Raw genomic sequence first — 27,898 nt, 5'->3', positions numbered from 1 at the left:
GTTTCCAACCTGCAAATACAGATTGTTAAATACACTTGTTCCCTAATGCTCATTAGGAAATCCTGAAGAATAGCCGGACAGGAAAAAAGCATGGGGATTATGAGCAAACAATACCACTAAAATATAATGCAAAGTCAGGATCATTGCTTCTCATTCAGACGATCTTACATGTTTAAGGTTGGTTGAATTTGAAATTTTCCATTAGATAATTTCATACCTAGTTATATGTAGACTAATGTCACATTTACAATCCCAAATGTATCTTTTTATTTAGAGTTTTCTTTTTGTTGGACTTGAAGTTAAAATAGCTGAAATGGGATTATCAATATATGAAATCATTTTCCATCTGGTAGTATCCCTAGGACTTGTTAAGTTCACTGGTGTTAAGTTCACTGGAATATTTGTTTGTCTAAGAATGCAGAGCTTTTACTAAAAATAATCTAATGGCAATGTTGTGTAGCTCCAACTCTTTATTGCTTGAGGAGTTTTACTTTCAGAGACAATGGATTACAGGTTAGTGATAGGCAAAGCATTTTTGGAGTATACCAAAGGCCCCAAACATATCATTTGGGTGTCCAGGAGGAAGTGACATTAAATACAGGATTTTAATATTTAGAGTTTTATAGCCATAGAACCATCCACTGGGGATTGAATCATAGACCTGACTTCTTTTAAGATTAAAATCTTCAATTTTGGAAACATTTTACTACATTTCAAAGTATGTTAAGTCTTTAAACCATTTAGGTTTAATCATTTGTTTCTTCTCTTGTAGCACCCATTCTTAATATCTCCAGTTTTTACCTATTAGTCCTACTAGCCTTTGATAACTTGATCTCCCTTTTGTTATCCATTCTTCTTTTGTGGTTTCTAAGAATATTGGCGTATTTGCTGTGCCTTGAATTTGCTGGTGTCGTACTGCCAAGGGCCTTTGCTTTTGCTTTATGCTTTGCTTCTGCGTAGAAGAGTCCTTCCCCAGATGTCCATAGAGTTCCTTCCTTCTTACTAAGGAGGCTTTCTCTAAATACCCTTTTAAAACTGCACTTTCCCCTCTCATTTCTAGCTCTAGTCTCCATTTTATGCAACATATTGCATATTTTACTTGATTGTTTTTCTGTGTACATGCACTAGAATGTAAGTTCTGTGAGGCCAGGGGTTTTTGTCTGCTGTTCACACTTTGTCCTCAGGGCTGAGAACAGGAACTGGCACGTGGGTATCCAACAAAATTACTTATTAAATGAATCACAGCAGATTATGTTACAAACTGCAACCCTAAATAGGAATAACTTATATTTAATTAATTCTCATTCAGAAGGATTCTTATGGTCATGACATTTGATATTTTTATTTTATTTAAATTTTTTTTTAATGTTTGTTTGTTTGTTTGTTTTTTTTAAGAGAGAGAGACAGAGACAGAGCACTAGCAGGGGAGGGGCAGAGAGAGGGAGACACAGAATCCAAGGCAGGCTCCAGGCTCTGAGCTGTCAGCACAGAGCCCAACACAGGGCTCAAACCCACAAACTGTAAGATCATGACCTGAGCCAAAATAGGATGCTTAACCGACTGAGCCCCTGATATTTTTATTTTAGAGTCAGAGGAAAGAAACTTTACAATTAACCAATACCCATTCAATAATATGTAAGATCACAATAGTTGTAAACTGAAATGTCATCAGGATTTGGGCAGTTAAATAAATGTGTGAAGCACCCTATCGGGGAATGATGGGGTCTGTGGTAAACAAGAGAGTTTATATACTGTCCTACTTAAAGGCATTTGGATTTGAAAGAGAAATTTAAAACACAGCACTGCCTGAAGGAAACGTATCTACCTGTGGTTTCAAAGGCCCACTTCAGCTGTCAGTATGTGGCTGACAGGACCATGAAGACATTTTCTAAGTCACACTGTTTTTGAACTGCGTTTTAACTATATATTCAGGTTTGGGTATGTGCCTGACTCCACATCAGGACAGAAATACTCAACTGATCAAATCTAATTACATTTGCTTCCCAACTAAATTGTGTATCACCTTCCCCTCTTGTGAGAGATATGGCCCCTCTTGGGTCCTCAGCATCTGATTATTGCAAACCTAATTGATTTGCGACATTTCATTAATAAAGTTAACTAAAACTAATTATACATATTGAATAAAAGTTTCCTGTGAAATGAATTATTCTATTTAGCTTAAGGGTTCTTAATTGGCAGAATGAATTGCTGAGGAGGACTGCAGAATTAGTTTCTCTTGGGATCTTTATATCTATCTATCTATATCTAAAAAAAAATATATATATATATATATATGTATATGTATATTTATATAAACTTAACCAATATGGGTTGATGGATAGTGACACCATAGAAAATAAAAACAGAAAAAAAATTGATAAAATGTGAAAATTAAAGATGTCAGACATATTCCTAAGAAGATAAAAATCATCAAATAGGTTTCATAGATCTCTTCCTTTTAAGATGTTAAATTAGGTCTGTTAAACTTGTCATATATCTTAAAGAAGCTAAAATAAAATTTTTAAAAATATTTATTTATTTTTGAGAGCGTGAGAGACAGAGAGTGTGTGAGTGGGGGAGGAGCAGAGAGAGGGAGACCCAGAATCTGAAGCAGGCTCCAGGCTCTGAGCTGTCAGTACAGATCCCAATGTGGGGTTCAAACTCGGGAAGAGCGAGATCATGACCTGAACCAAAGTAGGATGCTTAACTGACTGAGCCACCTAGGCACCCCTAAAATAAAAATTTTTAAGTTATTGACATTTATTGTCTTATTCATAATTATGAATCTTCCTTCACTTATTTGGTACATATTCTATTTCTTACTCTTTAATTCAGATGGCATGTTCTGTCTAACTCACCCATCTAATTAAGTCTACATTCTAGCAGAAATCCAGGGGTTGCTTACTACTACTTCAGTTATCCCAAATGAAGCTGATGTGCTGTGGGCAGTACTTCTCACAAATAGGGCCGTTTCCAAAGCTCCTTAATTGTTCAGCTGTATACAGATAAACATGTTCTATGTAAAATGAAGACTAGCATTCATCGGTGTAGAGATGAATAAAGTACGTCTGGTCCATTAGTGTTATATGTATCACATAAGAAGCTGTTGTCATTACCGACTTGAATTTGCATTGCTTTCACATTGCCAAAACGGGTTGGACTTCTGGCTTTACATCGCTGAGACAATTGTTTTATCCTCCTGCTCTGGACACTGACCATACTAGAGGGACCAGAAGCAGTGAAATGCCTATCTTGTTCTTCCTCTTTGACTTGGGAGCATTGCTGAGGAGCCAAGGTTCAGGGTCTATGTCAAGAGACAGCCTTTACCCACTGCCTGGTTTTATCTACAGCAGCTCTGTTTGCTTTCTGTAGTGACCCATATTGTGTATAGAAGTATTTTGGCCTTGCCTGGATGAGAGGAGGAGGAAGGCTGCTCCTGATTGGATTTTGGGCTTGAAATATGACATTGTTCCTGTCGTCCCAGGGCCCCCAGCATATGTTTGAATTCTGGAAAGGTGCCAAAGACATAGTCCCAGATAACTGGTTACATTCTACCAGGTCTGTGCTGTATTATTACATTTCTAAGATATCCCACACCTTCTGAAATTAAAAAAAAAAAAAATTCCTATATGTATAAACCTTGTTAAAAGCCTTTTTAAAAAAAATGTTTATTTATTTTGAGAGAGAGAGAGAGAACGAGCGAGGGAGGGAGGAGCACAGAGGGAGGGAGAGAGAGAATCCCAAACAGCCTCCATGCTCACAGCACAGAGCCTGACATGGGGCTAAATCTCACAAACCCATGAGATCATGACCTGAGCCGAAATCAAGAGTTGGACACTGACCGAACCATCCAGGTGCCTCTAAATCTTAAAAGTCTTAAAAGGAATGACTAGTTGAAGGGGAAGGATGACAATTTTTTGGTACTAATCAAAAGTTCTCCCTGCCAGCAAAACAGCCTCTACATTTAGATGCTAATTCTCTGAGTTCTTTTAATTATTATTATCTACAAAAAAAAACTTTTTTAATGTTTATTTGTTTTTCAAGGAGAGACAGAGCGTGAGTGGGGGAGGGGCAGAGAGAGAGGGAGACACAGAATCTGAAGCAGGCTCCAGGCTCTGGGCTGTCAGACAAAGCCCAATGTGGGGCTCGAACTCACGGGCTGTGAGGTCATGACCTGAGCTGAAGTTGGACGCTTAACCGACTGAGCCACCCAGGCACCCCTGAGCTCTTTTAATTATTAAAAATAGTAACAGTAATCCAAATGTGAGTCTCCTACCTAGTCAGTTAGGTGCTAAGCATATCTAGTTCTATTTTTTTTCAAGCCTAGGAACAGTGTTTCTATACATATATTGTGAATAATAGGTTATTTGGAGTAAACCTGTTACTCTATAAAGAAACCTTTTTTTGTTTGTTTATTGAAAGAACCACCCCTCAAATGGCTACCCTTTACTTTGCCTTTTTTCATTGCTAAGACTCTAGGATTCATACTTGATAATTCCAAACTGGGTGCAAATTTCTATTATATATGCTTTTATTGAAAAATAATATTAAATGCGTAAAGGGAATATAGTGTGGATATTTAAATGCTTTTCTCACAGTTAGTTATATAGCTGTTTCAAATCCTTGATGCTTCGATGACTCAAAGACAAAGTTATTTTTAATTTTTTGCCTTGTGTAACACACAATCATTAGTCCAGGAACCAAATGTAATTGAGCTACTAGGTATAAGTTTCTAGAAAGTAATTGAGACTGACATTTTAATAATGGGATCATGTTAGTGGAAAAATGGTGACTAAGAACTTTAAGAATATACTATAATGGGATGGTTACATTAATTAAAAACTGAAAACAAACTACTCTTCTCTGTGGTACATATAATTTGGAAATAGAAATAGGGACTTCTAATATCTTGTACATTTCTATAAAAAGAGAAGAAAAGAAATAAGTGGTCTAATACTTATTTTTCTTGTCTCTCCAATTTCTTAAAATATGTGAAGTCAGCTGTAGTTAGGTCAGTACAATTGAGACATACCTATTGCTGCAGGAAAAACAAACCTCACAGAATATACAGAATAAAAAAAGTATGGGTCATTAAGATGACCCTACATCTTTTCTAGTTTTGTTTTACTTGGAGTTGTCAATGATGCGGGTAAAGAACCCAACAGCTGTATATTATTAGTTCAGTATAATTACATGTACCTCTTCTCACGATTTTTAAGAAAACCAAGAACTTCTAACTTTAGAAGAGTACATAAGATACTTAATCCCATGTATCTTAATACGCAAATAAATAAGAAAAAGAGAAAGTTACTGCGAAAACTATATACCAGATACCCAGCAACTGAGAAAATTAGATTTTAAAAAATACTTTAAAATTTCCAAATTAGTTTAAAAGAGCGTAACAATTGCTTACCAAGTAGCAGTGGAAGAGTCCACTCTGTTGTTAGTACTATCAATAGAATACTATCCAATAGAACTTTCTATGATGATAGAAATGTTGTAAATCTGTGCTGTCCACTAGAGTAGCCACTGGCTAGGTATCTACTGGAATTCTTGAAATATGCCTAGGACAACCGAGGAACGGAATTTTTAGTTTCATTGTATTATAGTTAATTTACACTTACACTTGAGTAGCCACACATGACACAGGAATACCACACTGGATAGTGCAGGCCTACAGATTTTAAGCTATGGAATATGATCTTTATTGATTCTTTTAAATGTCCTGGTTTTCCCCATTTGTCCTAAGTAGATTTCAACTTAAATTCTTTTGGTCCTATAAAACAAGCCCTGAAATGCTGTTTACACATTACTGGTTTAAATCAATAAGAGATCAGAGTTCTCTGCTCATAAGTTGGTAAAAGAGACATTGCAATGTTCAGAAGATCCTTCTGAACACACCTTTTGTATTTCAGTATAGTGCCCATGGATGGCATGGGGTGCCTTGGAGATTGTTTTATAGGAAACCCAAAGCAAAGTTTTGGCAGTTAGTGGCCAAATTGGTATAGCATCAGTTCTTTAGCAAACAAAAAATAACTTAGAATTAAGCATGTTTTGCTTATTCATCTGAAACTAAAAGTTTGAAAAAGTTAATTTTATGGAGGGTTTTTTCCCCCACTGTTTTGTTATTTGTAAGCAAAAAAATCATATTTATTTTGCTATAAATGTGTGAATGTTAGAAAGCAGGGGCTTCCAAAACACAGGAGAAGGGAGGCTGTTATATAGAAATTTCTATCAGGAACTCCCCTGGATTACTGTCTTGCTTCTTCTGTTACAAGGTTGATGGCATACTATGGACAAAGAGTTTCTTCTGTTCAGTACTCTTAGGATGTAAAATAAAGCTTCCTATCTTAGTGCCTTTCTAATTAGGACATACATTTCAGTGTACTTTTCCCAGAGCTGGATTTTTACTGAAAACATGTACAGCCCAGCTTTCTAAGCTTATCTATACTTCAAAAACAAAAACAGAACAAAACAAAACAAAGCGAAAAATCCCCAAAACCTAAAGATTTCCAGTGTCAGAACTCTGTAGGATGTACCCATTTTCGTCGCCAAGATTTTTTTTTTCAATATATGAAATTCATTGTCAAAATGGTTTCCATACAACACCCAGTGCTCATCCCAAAAGGTACCCTCCTCAATGCCCATCACCCACCCTCCCCTCCCTCCCACCCCCCATCAACCCTCAGTTTGTTCTCAGTTTTTAAGAGTCTCTTATGCTTTGGCTCTCTCCCACTCTAACCTCTTTTTTTTTTTCTTCCCCTCCCCCATGGGTTTCTGTTAAGTTTCTCAGGATCCACATAAGAGTGAAAACATATGGTATATGTCTTTCTCTGTATGCCTTATTTCACTTAGCATCACACTCTCCAGTTCCATCCACGTTGCTACAAAGGGCCATATTTCGTTCTTTCTCATTGCCCTGTAGTACTCCATTGTGTATATAAACCACAATTTCTTTATCCATTCATCAGTTGATGGACATTTAGGCTCTTTCCATAATTTGGCTATTGTTGAGAGTGCTGCTATAAACATTGGGGTACAAGTGCCCCTATGTATCAGTACTCCTGTATCCCTTGGGTCAATTCCTAGCAGTGCTATTGCTGGGTCATAGGGTAGGTCTATTTTTAATTTTCTGAGGAACCTCCACACTGTTTTCCAGAGTGGCTGCACCAATTTGCATTCCCACCAAGAGTGCAAGAGGGTTCCCGTTTCTCCACATCCTCTCCAGCATCTATAGTCTCCTGATTTGTTCATTTTGGTTGTCGCCAAGATTAAAGCAGTCCTCAATAGTTGCCTAACTCTACCATGGAGTGCCTTCTGGCAACTGTTTCCTCCTTGCCAATGAAACAAAGAAGAATAAAATCAACATTTGTCTACCCACCCACCACTTATCCTATCTATCTTCTGCTTTGATAAAATATAATCCCAAGATATTCAGAAGGAGATAAGCTACTCTTTTCATTCTCCCTGGAGGGACTAGGGGATGTCCTCCCTGTTAATTTAGGAAGTTGAGGGTTTGTTCCTTGAGCTGAGTTTTTGTCAGGAGAAAAAAGTCTTTTGATCTGGAAAATCCAGGAGTCTTTTTATGAAAAATATCAGGCAGGGCCATGTGACAGGAAATGGATGGAGAGAGCAGTCCCTGATTACTTGTGCTGCCCTCTCAGGTTCTGACTGTAACGCCCAGCGGCATGATTCATACCTACCAGAGGACTAGGCTATGTGGGGATTAAAGGGTACCTTGTCTCCAACTCCACATTGCCCTTTTCCCTATATCTTACTGGAGTAAGGGGAACTTTCATGAAAATAAGACTGAGAGACATCTGGATTTTCTGAAGGTGAGCAGGTCAAGTTTTAAGGTTTATGTTCTTTGGACATATGGTCTTTGGACATGGCTTTTGGAAGTGAGTGCTTCACAGAGCCCCATTGGGTGGCTGAGGAGAGAACACTATCTCCCGTTTCTCTTAAAGCCCTACATAGTGTGAAGAGTACCGTTCAGAGCAATCCATCCGTGGCCACAAGGAGATCCTTGCCGAGGGGTTGCAAATCTCTCATATGGTTTATATTAATACATGAATATCTTGGTAATATTCTAACATGGTTTGCCTTTAAAATCATATAAATATATGCTCTTAGGCTGCATATAAGGAATGAGATAAGAGGGGAATTTCATTTTTTTCTGCATCCTCTGTTTCTGTCACTAGACAATGATATATGTGACTTGTTGTGCTGCCTCCACTATTGACACATTAGAGAAAACAACCGCCCAGTACCGTGCTATAAGTGTAAGACATTTACCTGGATGCAGAACTTCTAGGATGGCTTCAGTGTCTTATTCAGATGAAAACTTGGCCATTTTAGACCAATTTATCATGTATTAAATCTGGAAAGACAAAAAGATTAGTGTGATTCACTGAATATGGCCAGATTTTCATTTTTTAATTGACAGAGTAAGTATTAACACTACATCTTAAAAATGTTTTTGAAGGGAATGAAACCATCTGGTCCACATCAAGAATGTATTTTTCCTTATGTAGAGTTAGGCCGTACTAAGTGTCAGTCTGTCGTGGGGTTACGTCCTCTTCCTGGTTGTAGTCGACGTCTTCCCTCATACCCTTGTAGATACTCACCGGAGAAGGAGAAAACATGTTTTTGGGTAAAATAGTGCAATCTTATTCTAAGACACTTCTGTAGACATAGTTCCTAGTATAAGAAGTATCATAATAGATTAGATTTTTAGTTGTGAATCTACAGGTAAACTTTGGTAAATGATCCTTTTTAATATAAACCTGTATGAGTGTTATTTTACCATAATTTAAAAAATCGTCTTAAAAAGAGATCTTTTTTCTGTATTTCTGTTTTTATTTTTCATTGTAGTAATACATACATGTGGTTTAAATGTCAAGTTACAAAGGAGTGTAAAATAAAAGTACGTGTCTCCTAGCTCTCTGTAATGGTCTCTCTAGATCCACTTCCTAGAGATACTTACTACTAATAGTTTCACGTGTATCCTTTTAAGACTTTTAAAAATGTATACACATGCATACAGATGTGTATATCCACGGTTTTTCATTTTACACCTCCTACTATTCTGTTGTGTGTTTTTTTAATTTATTTTTTATTTTTTTTTAACGTTTTATTTATTTTGAGACAGGGAGAGACAGAGCATGAACAGGGGAGGGTCAGAGAGAGAGGGAGACACAGAATCTGAAACAGGCTCCAGGCTCTGAGCTGTCAGCACAGAGCCCGACGCGGGGCTCGAACTCACGGACCGCGAGATCATGACTTGAGGCGAAGTCGGACGCTTAACTGTCTGAGCCACCCAGGCGCCCCGTGTGTTTTTTTTTTAACTTAACATGGCTAGATCTGTAATATATGCATAAATCTACCTCGTTTATTTTGATGACTATACAGTATTCATTGCACTGATTCATGATAATTTATTTAACCAGCCCCCTGTTAATGGATCTTAAGGTTTTCTTTTTTTAGTTTCTCATTTTGGCTGCTTAAAAACATGCGTCAATGGTTCTATTTATATGTGTGCTTTTTTTAAAAATTTTTTTTATTTTTGGGACAGAGAGAGACAGAGCATGAACGGGGGAGGGGCAGAGAGAGAGGGAGACACAGAATCGGAAACAGGCTCCAGGCTCTGAGCCATCAGCCCAGAGCCTGATGCGGGGCTCGAACTCACGGACTGCGAGATCGTGACCTGGCTGAAGTCGGATGCTTAACCGACTGCGCCACCCAGGCGCCCCTATGTGTGCATTTTTTAAGTGGTATATCAGTAGAAAAGTTTCAAATGTGATTGTTAAAGCAAACTGCATACTCCAAGTTTTTGAAAGGTACTTAAAAATGTCCTCTACAAAGGCCATACCAATTTTTGATACCCCAAATCTGGCTTTTATCAAATCTTAAATTCTTTTTGTCAGTCTTATAAATGAAAAGTACATATTTGTCCTGATGTGCATTTCTTTAGTTATAAATGAGGTTGAGCTTTTTCTGTTGTTGTTGTTTCCTTATTGTATGTAGTTACTCTTCTACTAGTTTGCCCATTAATGGCCTTTGCTTATTTATTTTTTTTTAAAGTTTATTTTGAGAGATGGGAGAGCGGGGAGGAGCAAAGAGAAAGAGAGAGAGAGAAATCCAAGCGGCTGTGTGTGCAGTCAGCGTTCCTGAGTGGAAATCAAGGCTTAACTGACTGAGCCACCCACACACCTGGGGTTTTGCTTATTTTTTAGTTGGGTTGTTCATTGCTTCTCATGTTAAAGAGCTCACGTGCTATTCAGGAAACTGGCATTTTATATGTAATGTGTGGCAAGTAGCTTTCTCAAGTTCCTGTTTCTCTTTTGACTTTGTTTATGGGTCTTTTTTACCATATGATATTTTAATTTTCTTATGTAGCCAAATTAAACAATATTTGTCATTATGGATTTGGAGGACACTTTTCAGTAAGAATATTATTAAAGCTGAAAAGTTATTCAAGAAGACTATAGGTGTGGTGTAGGTTACCTTTTTAAACCACAAGTATATCAACTTTACTATAATGTTGTTATATGGAAGGATTTTGGCCTTAGAGAATCTCTTTTTATCCCTATATTTCAGTGGTTTTGTTGTTATAGCAAAATAAATTTCCCATAAGATTATTTCTCTCATAAAAATACTACCATGATATTAATTTTGTAAACTCTTGTAGGGCACTAGTGTCCCTCAGGAAAAAAAAATAGAGAAAGTATCAGATTTACCAATTATCATTCTCTACACAGATAATGGCAGTTGTCTAAAGATCTGAAATCTAGAGTGGGTTAGATTGAAAGTAATAGTAATTCCGAGACAAACAGAAAGTAAGAAGTATAAAAGTAATAGAGGTTCATTATAGGAACTTTTGAAACCACATACAAAAAAAAAGGAAAGAAAAAAGTCACTTTTGATCTTAGCCTTGATCTTAATAACCCTCAAAAGCTTCTAAGATTTGTTATATATTTTTCCTAGTCTTATCTGGTTCACAGTGATGCAGACATTTAAAAAAAAAAAATCGGTTATTTTAATCACAAATCAGTGCTAATAGAACTGTTTCCATTAGAATACCAATGACCCAAGTAAGGCCTTAATGGCAACTTGACAGTAATCTAAACACCCACACGCACACACTGGACCACACTCATGATTTATGTTTATATATTGCTCTATAATGATTATCTTTCCTTGCCGTTAAATATTATTAAATATGTAAAAATGGCTATATAATGTCACATCATATGGCTTAACCTAACAGAAATGTAAAAGAATAGATTTGTGTTCCTCTCAAAAATGTATTCTGTTAACTCAGTAGACCAAATGCCACAACACATTCAAGAAATCATTACGTAGGAATCACATCAGATTCTTTCCCATTCCTGATAAAGTGGCAGCAATTAACTGTGTGAAGGTTAAGGGCTGGGATCCATCATGGTACAACATGTTTTATGTGAAGTGACATCATTTGAATGGAAAGATTACTAAAGCTGGGTTAATGGAACATTCTTGTTCTAGCAGCATACTACACAGATTTAGAAGCATGTAAAATACATTTGAATTGGATATCAAGAAGAGTTTGGGTCAAAAAGTGAAGGGAATAATAAAAGTATAAATGTATAAAGTTTACTAGAAGAAATGCTGTGAGGTCATTCATTCATTCATTCATTCAATTTGTTTAGGAAAAAACCTGGTGCAGATTCTATGCAGCCCCAGTCACAAATATTTGGGCTCATTGAGACCAGCAGGACTGTAAAAGGTCATAAGAGAGTCACTGCTGTATCATTTATCACTTATTAGCTTTAAGAAACTCTGCTGCTACATGCAGGATGTCTCCTGGGCACTACCGCCCCTCTAAGCCCCAGGTACTTGGCATTATGGCAGCCCTGGGTTGGTTGTGTCCTAAGCCTTAAGTTACAAATTAGACACTGTACTGTTAGGGCTGCTTAAAGTTCTCGATCTAAGCAGCTGGTGAAGTTCCATCTCCCAAGGATGTCCCTTTATCACTGAGAAAATTATAGCTGCTGAGTCCTGTTGACACACCTCTCCTCTCAAACATGATCACAGGGAACCCAGACTCACTTCAGTCTTTTGACCAACATCAATGAGCCCCTGTCAGAACAACAGGCTTTTGGCCAAATCCAACTGACAGCTCTCAGAAAATCTACATGCACTGGGAGAAATCGTTCAGAGACTGAATCATCTGGGGAGTCACTGGCTTAACATAAGTCACCATTTGCTTGCAAATTGACTAGTAAGTAACTATATTCAACTAGTTTTGTGAACCATGCTTGTAGTTAAGTGTTTATATTAAAAGCTGAAAGAGTGATATATAATTTGAGTTGGAAGGCTGAATAGTTTGTATACGTAGGGAATGCCTTGTTCAAGAGAAAACATTTTTTATAGCATCAGAATACTCAAAGATAAAATGAGTAAATTATAGGTAAGTTATGAGAAAAACAGAGATATCAAATCTTAAGTTTTAAATAATGAGCTTTCATAATTTTAGTATTTATTTCCCAACTAAAGAAAGAATTTTTAGAATTCTCCATTATTTCACTTAAAGGTAATATGACAGGCAAATGTTGCAACTAAAATAGAATAGATCTGGAGTTGCGGCAAGATGGCGGCTTAGGAGGACGCTGGGCTCACCGCACGTCCTGCTGATCACTTAGATTCCATCTACACCTGCCTAAATAACCCAGAAAACCGCCAGAGGATTAGCAGAACAGAGTCGCCGGAGCCAAACACAGACGAGAGGCCCACGGAAGAGGGTAGGAAGGGCGGCGAGGCGGTGCGCGCTCCACGGACTGGCGGGAGGGAGCCGGGGCGGAGGGGCGGCTCGCCGGCCAAGCAGAGCCCCCGGGTCGGGCTTGCAAAAGCGGAGGGGCCGGGCGGACTGTGTTCCGACAGCAAGCGCGACTTAGCGTCTGGGAGGTCAGAAATTAACAGCTCTGCTCGGAAAGCGGGAAGGCTGGAGGACAAAGGGAGGGAGAGCTGCTGAGCCCCCTGACAACAGAGCTCAGTTTGGTGGGGAACAAAGGCGCTCGCCAGCGCCATTTCCCCCGCCCATCCCCCAGCCGAAATCCCAAAGGGAACCGGTTCCTGCCAGGGAACTTGCTCGCTCCGCGCAAACACCCAACTCTGCGCTTCGGCGGAGCCAAACCTCCGGCAGCGGATCTGACTCCCTCCCGCTGCCACAGGGCCCCTCCTGAAGTGGATCACCTAAGGAGAAGCTATCTAAGCCTGCCCCTCCTGCCCCCCGAGCACCTTGCCTACCCACCCCAGCTAATACGCCAGATCCCCAGCATCACAAGCCTGGCAGGGTGCAAGTAGCCCAGACGAGCCACACCACCCCACAGTGAATCCCGCCCCTAGGAGAGGGGAAGAGAAGGCACACACCAGTCTGACTGTGGCCCCAGCGGTGGGCTGGGGGCAGACATCAGGTCTGACTGCGGCCCCGCCCACCAACTCCAGGTATACACCACAACACAGGGGAAGTGCCCTGCAGGTCCTCACCACGCCAGGGACTATCCAAAATGACCAAGCGGAAGAACTCCCCTCAGAAGAATCTCCAGGAAATAACAACAGCTAATGAGCTGATCAAAAAGGATTTAAATAATATAACAGAAAGTGAATTTAGAATAATAGTCATAAAATTAATCGCTGGGCTTGAAAACAGTATACAGGACAGCAGAGAATCTCTTGCTACAGAGATCAAGGGACTAAGGAACAGTCACGAGGAGCTGAAAAACGCTTTAAACGAAATGCATAACAAAATGGAAACCACCACAGCTCGGCTTGAAGAGGCAGAGGAGAGAATAGGTGAACTAGAAGATAAAGTTATGGAAAAAGAGGAAGCTGAGAAAAAGAGAGATAAAAAAATCCAGGAGTATGAGGGGAAAATTAGAGAATTAAGTGATACACTAAAAAGAAATAATATACGCATAATTGGTATCCCAGAGGAGGAAGAGAGAGGGAAAGATGCTGAAGGGGTACTTGAAGAAATCATAGCTGAGAACTTCCCTGAACTGGGGAAGGAAAAAGGCATTGAAATCCAAGAGGCACAGAGAACTCCCTTCAGACGTAACTTGAATCGATCTTCTGCACGACATATCATAGTGAAACTGGCAAAATACAAGGATAAAGAGAAAATTCTGAAAGCAGCAAGGGGTAAACGTGCCCTCACATATAAAGGGAGACCTATAAGACTCGTGACTGATCTCTCTTTTGAAACTTGGCAGGCCAGAAAGAATTGGCAAGAGATTTTCAGGGTGCTAGACAGAAAAAATATGCAGCCAAGAATCCTTTATCCAGCAAGTCTGTCATTTAGAATAGAAGGAGAGATAAAGGTCTTCCCAAACAAACAAAAACTGAAGGAATTTGTCACCACTAAACCAGCCCTACAAGAGATCCTAAGGGGGACCCTGTGAGACAAAGTCCCAGAGACATCACTATAAGCATAAAACATACAGACATCACAATGACTCTAAACCCGTATCTTTCTATAATAACACTGAATGTAAATGGATTAAATGCGCCAACCAAAAGACATAGGGTATCAGAATGGATAAAAAAACAAGACCCATCTATTTGCTGTCTACAAGAGACTCATTTTAGACCTGAGGACACCTTTAGATTGAGAGTGAGGGGATGGAGAACTATTTATCATGCGACTGGAAGCCAAAAGAAAGCTGGAGTAGCCATACTTATATCAGACAAACTAGACTTTAAATTAAAGGCTGTAACAAGAGATGAAGAAGGACATTATATAATAGTTACAGGGTCTATCCATCAGGAAGAGCTAACAATTATCAATGTCTATGCACCGAATACCGGAGCCCCCAAATATATAAAACAATTACTCATAAACATAAGCAACCTTATTGATAAGAATGTGGTAATTGCAGGGGACTTTAATACACCACTTACAGAAATGGATAGATCAACTAGACACACGGTCAATAAAGAAACAAGGGCCCTGAATGAGACATTGGATGAGATGGACTTGACAGATATATTTAGAACTCTGCATCCCAAAGCAACAGAATATACTTTCTTCTCGAGTGCACATGGAACATTCTCCAAGATAGATCATATACTGGGTCACAAAACAGCCCTTCATAAGTTTACAAGAATTGAAATTATACCATGCTTACTTTCAGACCACAATGCCATGAAGCTTGAAATCAACCACAGGAAAAAGTCTGGAAAACCTCCAAAAGCATGGAGGTTAAAGAACACCCTACTAACGAATGAGTGGGTCAACCAGGCAATTAGAGAAGAAATTAAAAAATATATGGAAACAAACGAAAATGAAAATACAACAATCCAAACGCTTTGGGACGCAGCAAAGGCAGTCCTGAGAGGAAAATACATTGCAATCCAGGCCTATCTCAAGAAACAAGAAAAATCCCAAATACAAAATCTAACAGCACACCTAAAGGAACTAGAAGCAGAACAGCAAAGGCAGCCTAAGCCCAGCAGAAGAAGAGAAATAATAAAGATCAGAGCAGAAATAAACAATATAGAAACTAAAAAAACTGTAGAGCAGATCAACGAAACCAAGAGTTGGTTTTTTGAAAAAATAAACAAAATTGACAAACCTCTAGCCAGGCTTCTCAAAAAGAAAAGGGAGATGACCCAAATAGATAAAATCATGAATGAAAATGGAACTATTACAACCAATCCCTCAGAGATACAAACAATTATCAGGGAATACTATGAAAACTTATATGCCAACAAATTGGACAACCTGGAAGAAATGGACGAATTCCTGAACACCCACACGCTTCCAAAACTCAATCAGGAGGAAATAGAAAGCTTGAACAGACCCATAACCAGCGAAGAAATTGAATCGGTTATCAAAAATCTCCCAACAAATAAGAGTCCAGGACCAGATGGCTTCCCAGGGGAGTTCTACCAGACGTTTAAAGAAGAGATAATACCTATCCTTCTCAAGCTATTCCAAGAAATAGAAAGGGAAGGAAAACTTCCAGACTCATTCCATGAAGCCAGTATTACTTTGATTCCTAAACCAGACAGAGACCCAGTAAAAAAAGAGAACTACAGGCCAATATCCCTGATGAATATGGATGCAAAAATTCTCAATAAGATACTAGCAAATCGAATTCAACGGCATATAAAAAGAATTATTCACCATGATCAAGTGGGATTCATTCCTGGGATGCAGGGCTGGTTCAACATTCGCAAATCAATCAACGTGATATATCACATTAACAAAAAAAGAGAGAAGAACCATATGATCCTGTCAATCGATGCAGAAAAGGCCTTCGACAAAATCCAGCACCCTTTCTTAATAAAAACCCTTGAGAAAGTCGGGATAGAAGGAACATACTTAAAGATCATAAAAGCCATTTATGAAAAGCCCACAGCTAACATCATCCTCAACGGGGAAAAACTGAAAGCTTTTTCCCTGAGATCAGGAACACGACAAGGATGCCCACTCTCACCGCTGCTGTTTAACATAGTGCTGGAAGTTCTAGCATCAGCAATCAGACAACAAAAGGAAATCAAAGGCATCAAAATTGGCAAAGATGAAGTCAAGCTTTCGCTTTTTGCAGATGACATGATACTATACATGGAAAATCCGATAGACTCCACCAAAAGTCTGCTAGAACTGATACAGGAATTCAGCAAAGTTGCAGGCTACAAAATCAATGTACAGAAATCAGTTGCATTCTTATACACTAACAATGAAGCAACAGAAAGACAAATAAAGAAACTGATCCCATTCACAATTGCACCAAGAAGCATAAAATACCTAGGAATAAATCTAACCAAAGATGTAAAGGATCTGTATGCTGAAAACTATAGAAAGCTTCTGAAGGAAATTGAAGAAGATTTAAAGAAATGGAAAGACATTCCCTGCTCATGGATTGGAAAAATAAATATTGTCAAAATGTCAATACTACCCAAAGCTATCTACACATTCAATGCAATCCCAATCAAAATTGCACCAGCATTCTTCTCGAAACTAGAACAAGCAATCCTAAAATTCATATGGAACCACAAAAGGCCCCGAATAGCCAAAGGAATTTTGAAGAAGAAGACCAAAGCAGGAGGCATCACAATCCCAGACTTTAGCCTCTACTACAAAGCTGTCATCATCAAGACAGCATGGTATTGGCACCAAAACAGACACATAGACCAATGGAATAGAATAGAAACCCCAGAACTAGACCCACAAACGTATGGCCAACTCATCTTTGACAAAGCAGGAAAGAACATCCAATGGAAAAAAGACAGCCTCTTTAACAAATGGTGCTGGGAGAACTGGACAGCAACATGCAGAAGGTTGAAACTAGACCACTTTCTCACACCATTCACAAAAATAAACTCAAAATGGATAAAGGACCTAAATGTGAGACAGGAAACCATCAAAACCTTAGAGGAGAAAGCAGGAAAAGACCTCTCTGACCTCAGCCGTAGCAATCTCTTACTCGACACATCCCCAAAGGCAAGGGAATTAAAAGCAAAAGTGAATTACTGGGACCTTATGAAGATAAAAAGCTTCTGCACAGCCAAGGAAACAACCAACAAAACTAAAAGGCAACCAACGGAATGGGAAAAGATATTCGCAAATGACATATCGGACAAAGGGCTAGTATCCAAAATCTATAAAGAGCTCACCAAACTCCACACCCGAAAAACAAATAACCCAGTGAAGAAATGGGCAGAAAACATGAATAGACACTTCTCTAAAGAAGACATCCGGATGGCCAACAGACACATGAAAAGATGTTCAGCGTCGCTCCTTATCAGGGAAATACAAATCAAAACCACACTCAGGTATCACCTCACGCCAGTCAGAGTGGCCAAAATGAACAAATCCGGAGACTATAGATGCTGGAGAGGATGTGGAGAAACGGGAACCCTCTTGCACTGTTGGTGGGAATGCAAATTGGTGCAGCCGCTCTGGAAAGCAGTGTGGAGGTTCCTCAGAAAATTAAAAATAGACCTACCCTATGACCCAGCAATAGCACTGCTAGGAATTTATCCAAGGGATACAGGAGCACTGATGCATAGGGCCACGTGTACCCCAATGTTCATAGCAGCACTCTCAACAATAGCCAAATTATGGAAAGAGCCTAAATGTCCATCAACTGATGAATGGATAAAGAAATTGTGGTTTATATACACAATGGAATATTACATGGCAATGAGAAAAAATGAAATATGGCCTTTTGTAGCAACGTGGATGGAACTGGAGAGTGTGATGCTAAGTGAAATAAGCCATACAGAGAAAGACAGATACCATATGGTCTCACTCTTATGTGGATCCTGAGAAACTTAACAGGAACCCATGGGGGAGGGGAAGGAAAAAAAAAAAAAAAGAGGTTAGAAAGGGAGAGAGCCAAAGCATAAGAGACTGTTAAAAACTGAGAACAAACTGAGGGTTGATGGGGGGTGGGAGGGAGGAGAGGGTGGGTGATGGGTATTGAGGAGGGCACCTTTTGGGATGAGCACTGGGTGTTGTATGGAAACCAATTTGTCAATAAATTTCAGAAAAAAAAAAAAAATTAATAAAAAAAAAAAAAATAAAATAGAATAGATCTTACTTTTTTCTATGAGGGAAACAGAACTTGATTTCAAATGATAATGTGAAATAAATTCTCAAATAACTAGCTGGCCTTAAAAAGCAGGCAGTGTAGTGTAGAGCAGACAGTGCGGCGTGGCAGGTAAGAGGACAGGAATCAAAATTCCTGTGTTTCAATCTTGACTCTACCAGTTACCACATTTGGGTGAGTTTCTTATCTTGTTATTACTCAGTATCCCAGCCTATAAAATGAGGATAAAGCAGTGATTATTTCATAGGGATGTTGTGAGGCTTATATAAAAACAATATTAAAGTCTGAACATTGTGTCTGGCGTATTATTATATGTGCTCAATAAATGTTAGCTATATGTAAAAATGTTAATTTATTAAAAAGCCAATATAATCTTTAGGCAATTATTCCTAACAAGTCCTGGGTACTGTATGCACACTTGGACTTCTCTAACTTCATTTTGCATTTGAATCACCTGGGGTTTTTGTTAAAAATGCAGATTTCAATGGGTCTGGGTGGAGTCAGAAAGTCTGCATTTCTGACAAGCTCCCACATGTTGCCCACGAGGCTGGTCTTTGCCTTAACACCTGAGACAATTGTGGATGGTTGCTCCTAATTTATAATACAGTGGTTCTCTGTAGGGAAAATGGGAATAAGGGAAGTGTAGACAATATGTACAGATTTAAAATCCCAAGTGATTGTAATATGCTTGCCTTGCCTTTTCCCTAGTGCCTGAAGAACCACTGATTTGCTATTTCAACTTCTATTTTGTTTCTCCATTTCTTACTCTATTCTCTACTTTCCCCCTTGCCATTACTGTTTTAGACTAAAAAAACAGTATTAATAGTTCCCCAGTTACTAAGAATAAAGCATCAATTTCAAGCCATTTTATTGTGTATAATAGGATACTCTACTCAAATGAGGTTAGACAAATGGTTTCTCTCTAATATATCTCTTCTAAACTATAGGGATCTGAAAAATATATTTTCCATAGCTTTAGCTGAAAACAAACAAACAACAAACAGGCAAGAAAGTGATGTGTGGAGCATTCAGTAATAGAATACAAAGATGAATTGGATGTGGTTCATAGTATCAAAGGAGGTATACTCCCATAAGGAAGGGAAAGTTGTGGATATTATGGAAGTGGCTGAAATCAAACAGTGTGACCCCAGCATACGTTCTACCTGCTCTGAAAGGTAGGACAGAAGGGGGCTTATTTTTAAATGGCTTTCCACCCCAGTGGCACTAAGATGTTTGGAGAGACTCATAGCCAAATATATACTCAGTTTGACCAACATCTCTCTAGGGCAAAGACCATTTTTATACTTTCATGTGTTCGTAAGGATCTAACATCACTCAGATCCATAGTATTCCCTCTGTAAGTATCTTCTACATATAATTCTTTATTTCCCAAGTTGGATAAGAGGAGCTTTGATTAATATTAATTGGTAAATAGCTAAAGACATCTTAGAGAGCAAATTAGCAATCATAAGCTCTCTTTAATAGTACACAAACATGTATTTGACTCCAACATTCTTACTCTGAAGTTAACCAAAGTATTACATCCACTGATCTAAATAACTTTTAACATAATTTGGTGAAGAATAAAACAGCTTATATGTGTATATAAGGAACAAGAATTCACATAAAATTTCACCCAACTGAAGGATTATTAATCTATAATTTAAAATTTTAAGGACATTTAGTCCTAGGACTTTGAATATGAAGGCTCAATGTGATTAGGAAAAACAAAGCATACCCATTTCTTCATCCATTTTCTAAACTACTAAATGTTAGAAAAATAATTAAATGTGATACTAGCAACACAATTTAAAATATTCTTAGATCTATGAAGGAAACTCTAATAATCATTTGCAAATTCTAGACATTTATTTCCACTTAAGACATTTGAATGATGCACCTATTTAGGAACCAGACAAATAAAATCTCTTTTAAACTGAGTTATAAGAATAACGTAAAATATAGCAGTCACACAATATTTACAGCATGTAGTGAATTCTATGTTAGTAAAATATTTGAAAGATGATTTTGTTTTTAATACTCAATGGAATCTTCTTCCCTTGTGACCATATGCTATGAAGAGAAGGAATCAAAAATCAACAAAACTTTTAATGTTAATACAACTACTAATATCAAGATTCACTTATTTCCGTTTCTATCACTGTTCTAGATATAAACTTTTGTTTTCTACTTCCACTTGTCAAATATCATTAAAATTATCACTGACTAATAAAACATTTGGCAAATTTATAGCTTTTTTTTTCTTTTTTTGCTGTCATTTATTTTGGATGTGTTTTAGAGCTTTAAGAGGATAATGGTGGTCATTTGCCAGTTCAGTTAAATAGTACCTTAAATCCCTAACGGACTACTTGATTTAAGATGGTTTTATATATTAAGCTATCAAAAAGTTGAATTTTGGTAGCTAAAATTCATATAATGAATAAAATATAAAATAATAGCTAAATTTAGGCTAGAAATGGAACAAAACTTACTTTTACTTATGGGAACTATGGCATACTATTTTAATAAGTACCTACATGACAAGATACACAAACCATGTAATCCAATGACTTTAGACAGTTTTGTAAGGGAACCCTTAGACATATTTTGAAGAAAAATAACAGCACTTTCCAGTGGTAATGAATTTAATAGGTGATTTACCCGGTTTACTAGATAACCTGGGAGAAGAGCATTCCTAACCTGGCCTTGACTGCTTTGTCATAGTTTGCTGGTCTGGCTCTATATTTGTTTATTGCCACCGTGTGTCTTCAGGACAGCTTTCTAACCCTCACAACACTTGGATTTACTTCCAACAGCTAAATAAAATTCTTAATTTGCCAGCTTACTTGGGAGACTCTCTGGCATAGCCCAATCATGACTGAGTAAGGCAAAGCACTAGGAAAACTAATGAGAGTGGGGGGCCAGAGGCCGGGAGCCTGCATCAGGCAGCCAAAACATGCAAGTGTTATGGGATTGGTCTAGGTCCCTGTAACAAATTTGAAAACAAAACATAGCAAGTCCGTTATCTGTTTGAAAAGGACATGGAGATATTCACCATATAATTAAACTCTTAGTTTTAAATGCCTCTCAGCTAAGTATTTTACCTGGGCTTTTGTTAAGTAGCAGATTAAATTTTCTTTCATTTATTTTCCCTCTCGAATTGGGCAAATAATTAGTGATAGTAACAACAACAGTAATAAGCAGCAGCAACAGACCAAAAAATGCACACACACCCCCCCACACCCACACACTTCTTACCTCAAACTAGAACACACACACACACACACACACACACACACACACACACACACGGCAAGAAACCTGAACAATCCATAAATTTGCTTTTTTTTTTTTTTTAAACACAACCAGGGTTAGAGAATGACAGTAAAGATTTAAGCTCAGAACTCTTGAGATGGGGAGCATTGGCAAAGCGATGTAGTGACTGAAAGACATTTTATAAATCTCAAGGAAGGTAATTCTTTCGCATCAGTGGAACCAGTAGAAGAACACTAGGTTTCTTCTGAGTTGGATGATGGAGCAAGTGATTCAGTTTAAGATCAGAGAAGAGCCGAACCAGGAATCGAGGCTTCGGGATGGCCACAAAGAACAATGAAGTCAGGAAAAAAAGGAGAGACAGAGTAGATGACAGACTCGACACTCATAAATGTGAAACTTTAGCAAATGCTGAGACCTGGCAACTCAGGGTACACTCCCTGAGCTTTACACCACATTATGGGAACTGCCAGCCATTATCAGGAGGGATGGACTTTTGGAGCCAGTGCTGGAAACCTAATGGTTTTCCAGAATAGGTAATATACCAGGAGAGTTATTTAGAGAGTTTTGAAGGTCCTAAGCATGGGCAAAAGGGTAATTATTTTAGACTACTATTTTTTAAGCAAATAAATAGGAAACAAAAGGAATCAAGGAATTTTATCACTGGAGGGAACCTTATGGTCAGGGACCGGAGGTTCAGGGTTGTGAAATAACTCTCCTGAAAGCAAGCAGCCAGTTAAGTGGGTCTCTCCATTCACCGGCTTCCTGTGCTTCCCTGCCCCTGCACTGTCTGCCAGGAGGGTGGCAGAATCCACCACAGCCTGAGACAGATGACCTAGGTGGGGCCTTTAGAGCTAGGGAAACACTACAGGAGGCAGGGGAGCAGGCAGTTTCTTCGAGAAGACTTACAAAAGGGTTATAGCTAATGCTAAAGGAAATAAACACCCGGGGACCCAGGACACTCAGGTGGTGTCTATCAAGACAATCATGTTGGGGATGAGGTACCTAATAGGAGAAACAAGTTGCTCAACAAAGTTATAAAACAGAACAGTGTGTGCCAGATTTCTTGCATCCTTCACTGTTACTTTCTCTTCTCTGAATGACACTAGACATAAATATAGCCAACTCCCAAATTTGATCCCAGGGGAAAATGAGCACCCAAACTTTTACTGAGAAGAGGAGGCTTGGAGGGCTCCAGTAGTGGGATTCTGATACACTGCCAGAAAACAGAGATTAGGTAAAGAAGCCCTAGATGGATACAATAACGGGGTTTCTACTAGGTGCCCAAAGACGATGGGGCAGGAGACACTTTGGGAAAGACTTGCTGAGGTCTTGGGGAGAAGTAGCAGGCTGGCGCTGTAGAGAGACTGGGCTGCACAGTTAAGAGAATTGGAGAATGGGGTGCTAGATAGGTGGTGTGGAGGAAAGGGGCCAACCAGAAGCTTCTCTTAAAATCGCGCCTCAGTTACAAACGTGGACTGACCAGGGCTATGGAGATTGGGGTGTCGAGACACCCCAGCTTCTCCCCCTCACCAATCTGATGAATCAGAGGGCACCTGGGGACACCTGAAGGTGGGACAGTTTGTCCCTGGTGGGGGCGGCGCACAGTACCAAGGACACACAGGGTTTGTGGGGAGGGGTGAGGGGAAGAAGAGCCATGCTGGGCGTTTCCTGGGAAGCAGAGGGGGAGGGTGGGGACACTCTTAACTTCACCTTCGGAGTAGCGTAACTTTTAAATGGACGCCCCGCGGGGTTCTACCGGCTTCTTGCCCCGGACACGGTTAAAGGACAAGAGTTAGCTAAAAGCCTTGGAAAGAAAGTTTATTTGGTTGGATCCCATTTTTGCAGATTCCTGGTTTGTACTCGAAAGAGTCTGGTCAAATCAGAGTGACCTTTTGGGGGCACGCAGCAAGCAATCTCAAGTTGTTCCCTGCAACCCAGGCGCCCCTCACCTGATTTGGGGAAAGGCAGCCAGTTCCCGGTGGGCGCCGACCGGAACTGAGCTCTCTCTCTCCTTCGTCCCCGGGAGCCCACCAGCACAGCACCCGCGGTGAGGACACCTTGACAGGAAACTGACCAGCCCCGCCCCGCGGCCCCCGAATCTGCCTGGGCAGTCCTGGTCGACTTACCCGCGCCCGGGGCCCTGAGCTCACGTCGGACAGCGAGTTGGCAGCGCTGGTGCGGGGCTTCCGCCCGCGTCTTCCGCGTCCCGGCGGTGCGCCCTCACTCCCGGGGTTCGCTCGGGCTGCTCCCCATCAGTCGCCGTCCCAGCCCGAAACAGATGCTCGCCGTGCCTGCCACCACTGCCTGGGGCCCTGGGCTGACGAGCGCGCTGGAATCGTCCGCGACGCGGCAGCTCTGAATTTATAGCGAGGGGCGTTGCTGCTCGGTAGGTTCCAGGGATGAGGCACTGTTTTGCATTCTCTCCTCCTCCGCCCCGCCCCTGGAGACCCTCTTGGCCCAACCCCCTCCCTCTCCAGATGCTGACGGAAGCGGGAGGATGCCACAGTCATCGCCAGTGTCACCTACCAGATCCCTGCGCACGAGGCTCGGAGCCCTGCGTTGGGGAGGGTCGCTAAATGGAAGAGAAGTGGGGGTACAGGAGAAACAGTTCATGCCCGGGATAAATGTTTCCCTCCTCTCTCTCTCTCTCTCTCTCTCTCTCTCTCTCTCTCTCTTTAACTTGGAAAACTTTTTAAGGACGAATTCGGGAACTTCTTTTTCCTGTGACTAACTCAAACTTTGACAATAGGGTTGTGGATCATAAATGCCATAGGTTAATTTCAGGTTTACAGAGTGAAAGGGTGGACATTTATATCCTCCCATTGGGCATGCTATCAGAGTTGCATGTTTAAAACTGTAAAAATAGAAAAACTTGAAGAACAAAATATGACCAAATATTTAAGGAAGAATTAGTATAATTTCTTCACAAGCTATTCCAAAAAACAAGAGGATCATTTCCCAACTCATGCTATGAGGCCAGTATTGCCCTGATCCTAAAACCAGATAAGACATCAGGAAAAAAAGAAAACTCAAACAAATTATCTCTTATGAATGTAGATACAAATCCTCAATAAAATCAACAAATCAAATCTAGTAACATATAAAAATACCCGTGATCAGGTGAGATTTATCCCAGGACTGCAAGATGAGTTTACTGAAAATCAATTGAGGGACTGCATCATATCAATAGAATAAAGGACAAAAACCACGGGATCATCTTAATAAATCAGAAGAAGCATTTGACAAAACTCATCACCCTTTCATGATAAAAATACTCAACAAACTAGGACTGGAAAGGAACTTTCTCAGTCTGTAAAGTCCACCTGTGAAAAACTAACATGATACTTAGTGGTGAAAACTGAATGTTTTGTATCTAAGATCAAGAACAAGACAAGGATGTTGGTTCTCCTCACTTCTATTCAACATCGTGCTAGAGGTTCTAGCCAGGGAAATTGGGCAAGAAAAATAAATAAAAGCCATCTATGTGAGAGTGGAAGTAAAAGTATTTTTATGTGCAAATGACATGATCTTATATTTAGAAAATCCTAAGGAATCAGTGAAAAAAAAAAACTAGTAGAGCTAATAAATAAGTTCAGCAAGGCTTCCAGATATAAGATCAATATACAAAATCAGTTGTGTTTCTGTGCACCAACAATGAACAATCCAAAAGTGAAATTAAGAAAAATTGCATTTACCACAGATCAGAAAAAATAAAATACTTAGGAATAATTTAACAAAAAAGGTAGAAAACTTATATCCTAAAGACCGTAAAACATTGAAAAAAATTAAATTAGACCTAAACAAATGGAATGACATTCTATGTTCATGAATTGGAAGATTTCATATTGTTAAAATGGTAATACTCTCTAAATAATGTACAGATTAAACAGAATTTGTATAAAAATCCCAACAAGCTGTTTTTGAAGAAATTAACAAGATGATCCTAAAATTCGCATGGAAGTGCAAGGGACCCAGAATCGCCAAAACAATCCTGAAGAAGAAGAGCAAATTTGGAGGACTCATTTTCCTGATTTCCAAATTTACTATGAAGCTGTAATAATGAAAACAGTGTTTTACTGTCATAAAGATTGATATACAGATCAATAGAATAAGAATTGAGTCCAGAAATTCTAGGATATTAATGGTCAATTTTTGACAAAGGTACCAAGACAAATCAATGGGGAATGAATAGTCTTTTCAACAGTGTGACGACCAGTGCCAGTCTGTGAGTGAAATTTGGAAATGCTCCTGTAATTATTGTGTGAGATTCAGGACTGCTTTGTATCTTTATATCTAAATTTAGTGCTATAAATAATTAACCATAGTCAGATCTGTACTAAATTCCAGCTTAGTTTTAGAAATGATGATATTTTTGAGGACCAGAAGTCTCTTAGAGAGTCAGCTGTTTTGGGTGCAACCTCTTCAAAGGGTGGGCTTTGCTCTTAGGAATATTATATTATCGGAAACAAGCAGATGAGAGGGAAAAGTTCCCAAGAAATTAATGGCATCGTTATTACTGTGATGAATCAGCTGAGTAATGGTATGGTTTAAGCATTGGCTTTTCTGGATATAATAACACATTAATACTATTCAAAAAGATGGACATTAGAGTTGACTAGAGACAAGGATTTGAAGCCCAGCTGCAAATATATACATGCATGCATATGCATAGAAAAAAATGAATGTACTTTCAGTAAAATGCATGCAGTGGTTGTTCTGAAGTTAGTACTTATGGAAAATTTTAGATTATATTTGCTTTTTATGCTTGTGTTTATTACCCAAATTTTTTATAACAATTACACCAGTATATCAGGTAAACTAGAAGGGAGGGAGCTTAGCATAGGGACTATTTGGAGAGCAAGGAATGTCTATGTGGACACGTTTTGCTCCCACTAAACTTGAAGGTCTGATGGCTGCAACCACATGAGTATGCCTATACCTGAACTTAAGGGTATTCCTGTAGTTTAGAATATGCAATTGGTTCTCTCACTTATGACAATTCAGTACTTAGCATTTATATAAGGAGGAAGTGTTATAAACATATGTAAATATTCACAATATTCAGGTTTGTTTCCAAATAGAGGTCCATCCTTGTGACTGTAGAGTAGTCTATTCTAAGAGAATAGAGCCAGGCTTTTGAGATGGATACCATGGCAGACATTAACCTAGTCTGCTATTGCATGTGCTTCAGCTTATTGTCTCAGAGAGAATATTGGGTAAGACTGATGACATTATATACTCTTATCCTATGTGTACTTTCAAATGAATTCGTAGTATATATCTGCTGGTGATTGTAAATTGGAACTCACACATATGGCCACTTACATTACTCAAAATGGAAAAAAAGAACATTTTCTGTATTTCTCTTGTTCTAAAATTTAATATGTCATTAAGCCTCATCAACTTTAAACTTACTGAAGGAACTTCATTCCAATTTCTCTCTCTCCACTTTTTAAAATTTTTACCTCTATGCCTAGATTCTCTCAGATGCCTTTCACATCTCTTCAGGTTTTTTATTTCCATCATTTTGCCCATGATGATCCATTTCTAGACTACCTTCCAATCTTTGCCACTTGAAAACTTGCCTATCCTCAAAGACTCAGATCACATGCCAGTTTTTAATTTTCCCACTTACATCTGCCAGAAGTTACCACTTTCTCCTTTGAACTTTGTGTGACTGTTTCTGAAAATATAAAGTAGCATGAATTTATGGAAAGAGATGTTCACTAGATGTTTAGAGACCTGGAGTCCATTTTCTATTCTCTCAAGAGGTATCAGTGAAGGTTGGCCAAGCCAATGGATATCTAGATCTTTCCTTAGATTTAGTTTTTCTGATATCCAGTTTACAAGTTATGTGAACTTGGGCAACATATTTAACCTTTTTATGCTTCAGTTTAATTATTAGTAAAATGTGAGTACCAATAGACCTAATTCATTGTGAATGAGGATCAAATGAATTAATACATGTAAAGTAAATAGAACAATGCCCGTTCTATATTAGTGCTTAAAAATATGTTAGCTTT

At 39.0% G+C, this 27,898-nt stretch overlaps 1 protein-coding gene across 1 annotated transcript in view; it reads right to left on the bottom strand.

Moving 5' to 3' along the window:
• The window catches only part of AGTR1 (angiotensin II receptor type 1), a 53,289-nt gene extending 29,062 nt beyond the window's left edge, over positions 1–24,227 (bottom strand). The window contains exons 1-2 of the mRNA XM_047876573.1: positions 24,002–24,227; positions 8,296–8,380 (exon numbers count right to left, since the gene is read on the bottom strand). The gene's annotated coding sequence lies outside the window, so the exon portion shown is untranslated. The remainder of the gene's footprint in view (positions 1–8,295; positions 8,381–24,001) is intronic.
• Between the last annotated feature and the right edge of the window lie 3,671 nt (positions 24,228–27,898).

Source organism: Prionailurus viverrinus, chromosome C2, assembly GCF_022837055.1.
Source record: "Prionailurus viverrinus isolate Anna chromosome C2, UM_Priviv_1.0, whole genome shotgun sequence".
NCBI classification, from domain to species: Eukaryota; Metazoa; Chordata; class Mammalia; order Carnivora; family Felidae; genus Prionailurus; species Prionailurus viverrinus.
The sequence above is the reverse complement of the archived record's forward strand: the minus strand, read 5'-3'. Positions and strand labels throughout refer to the sequence as shown.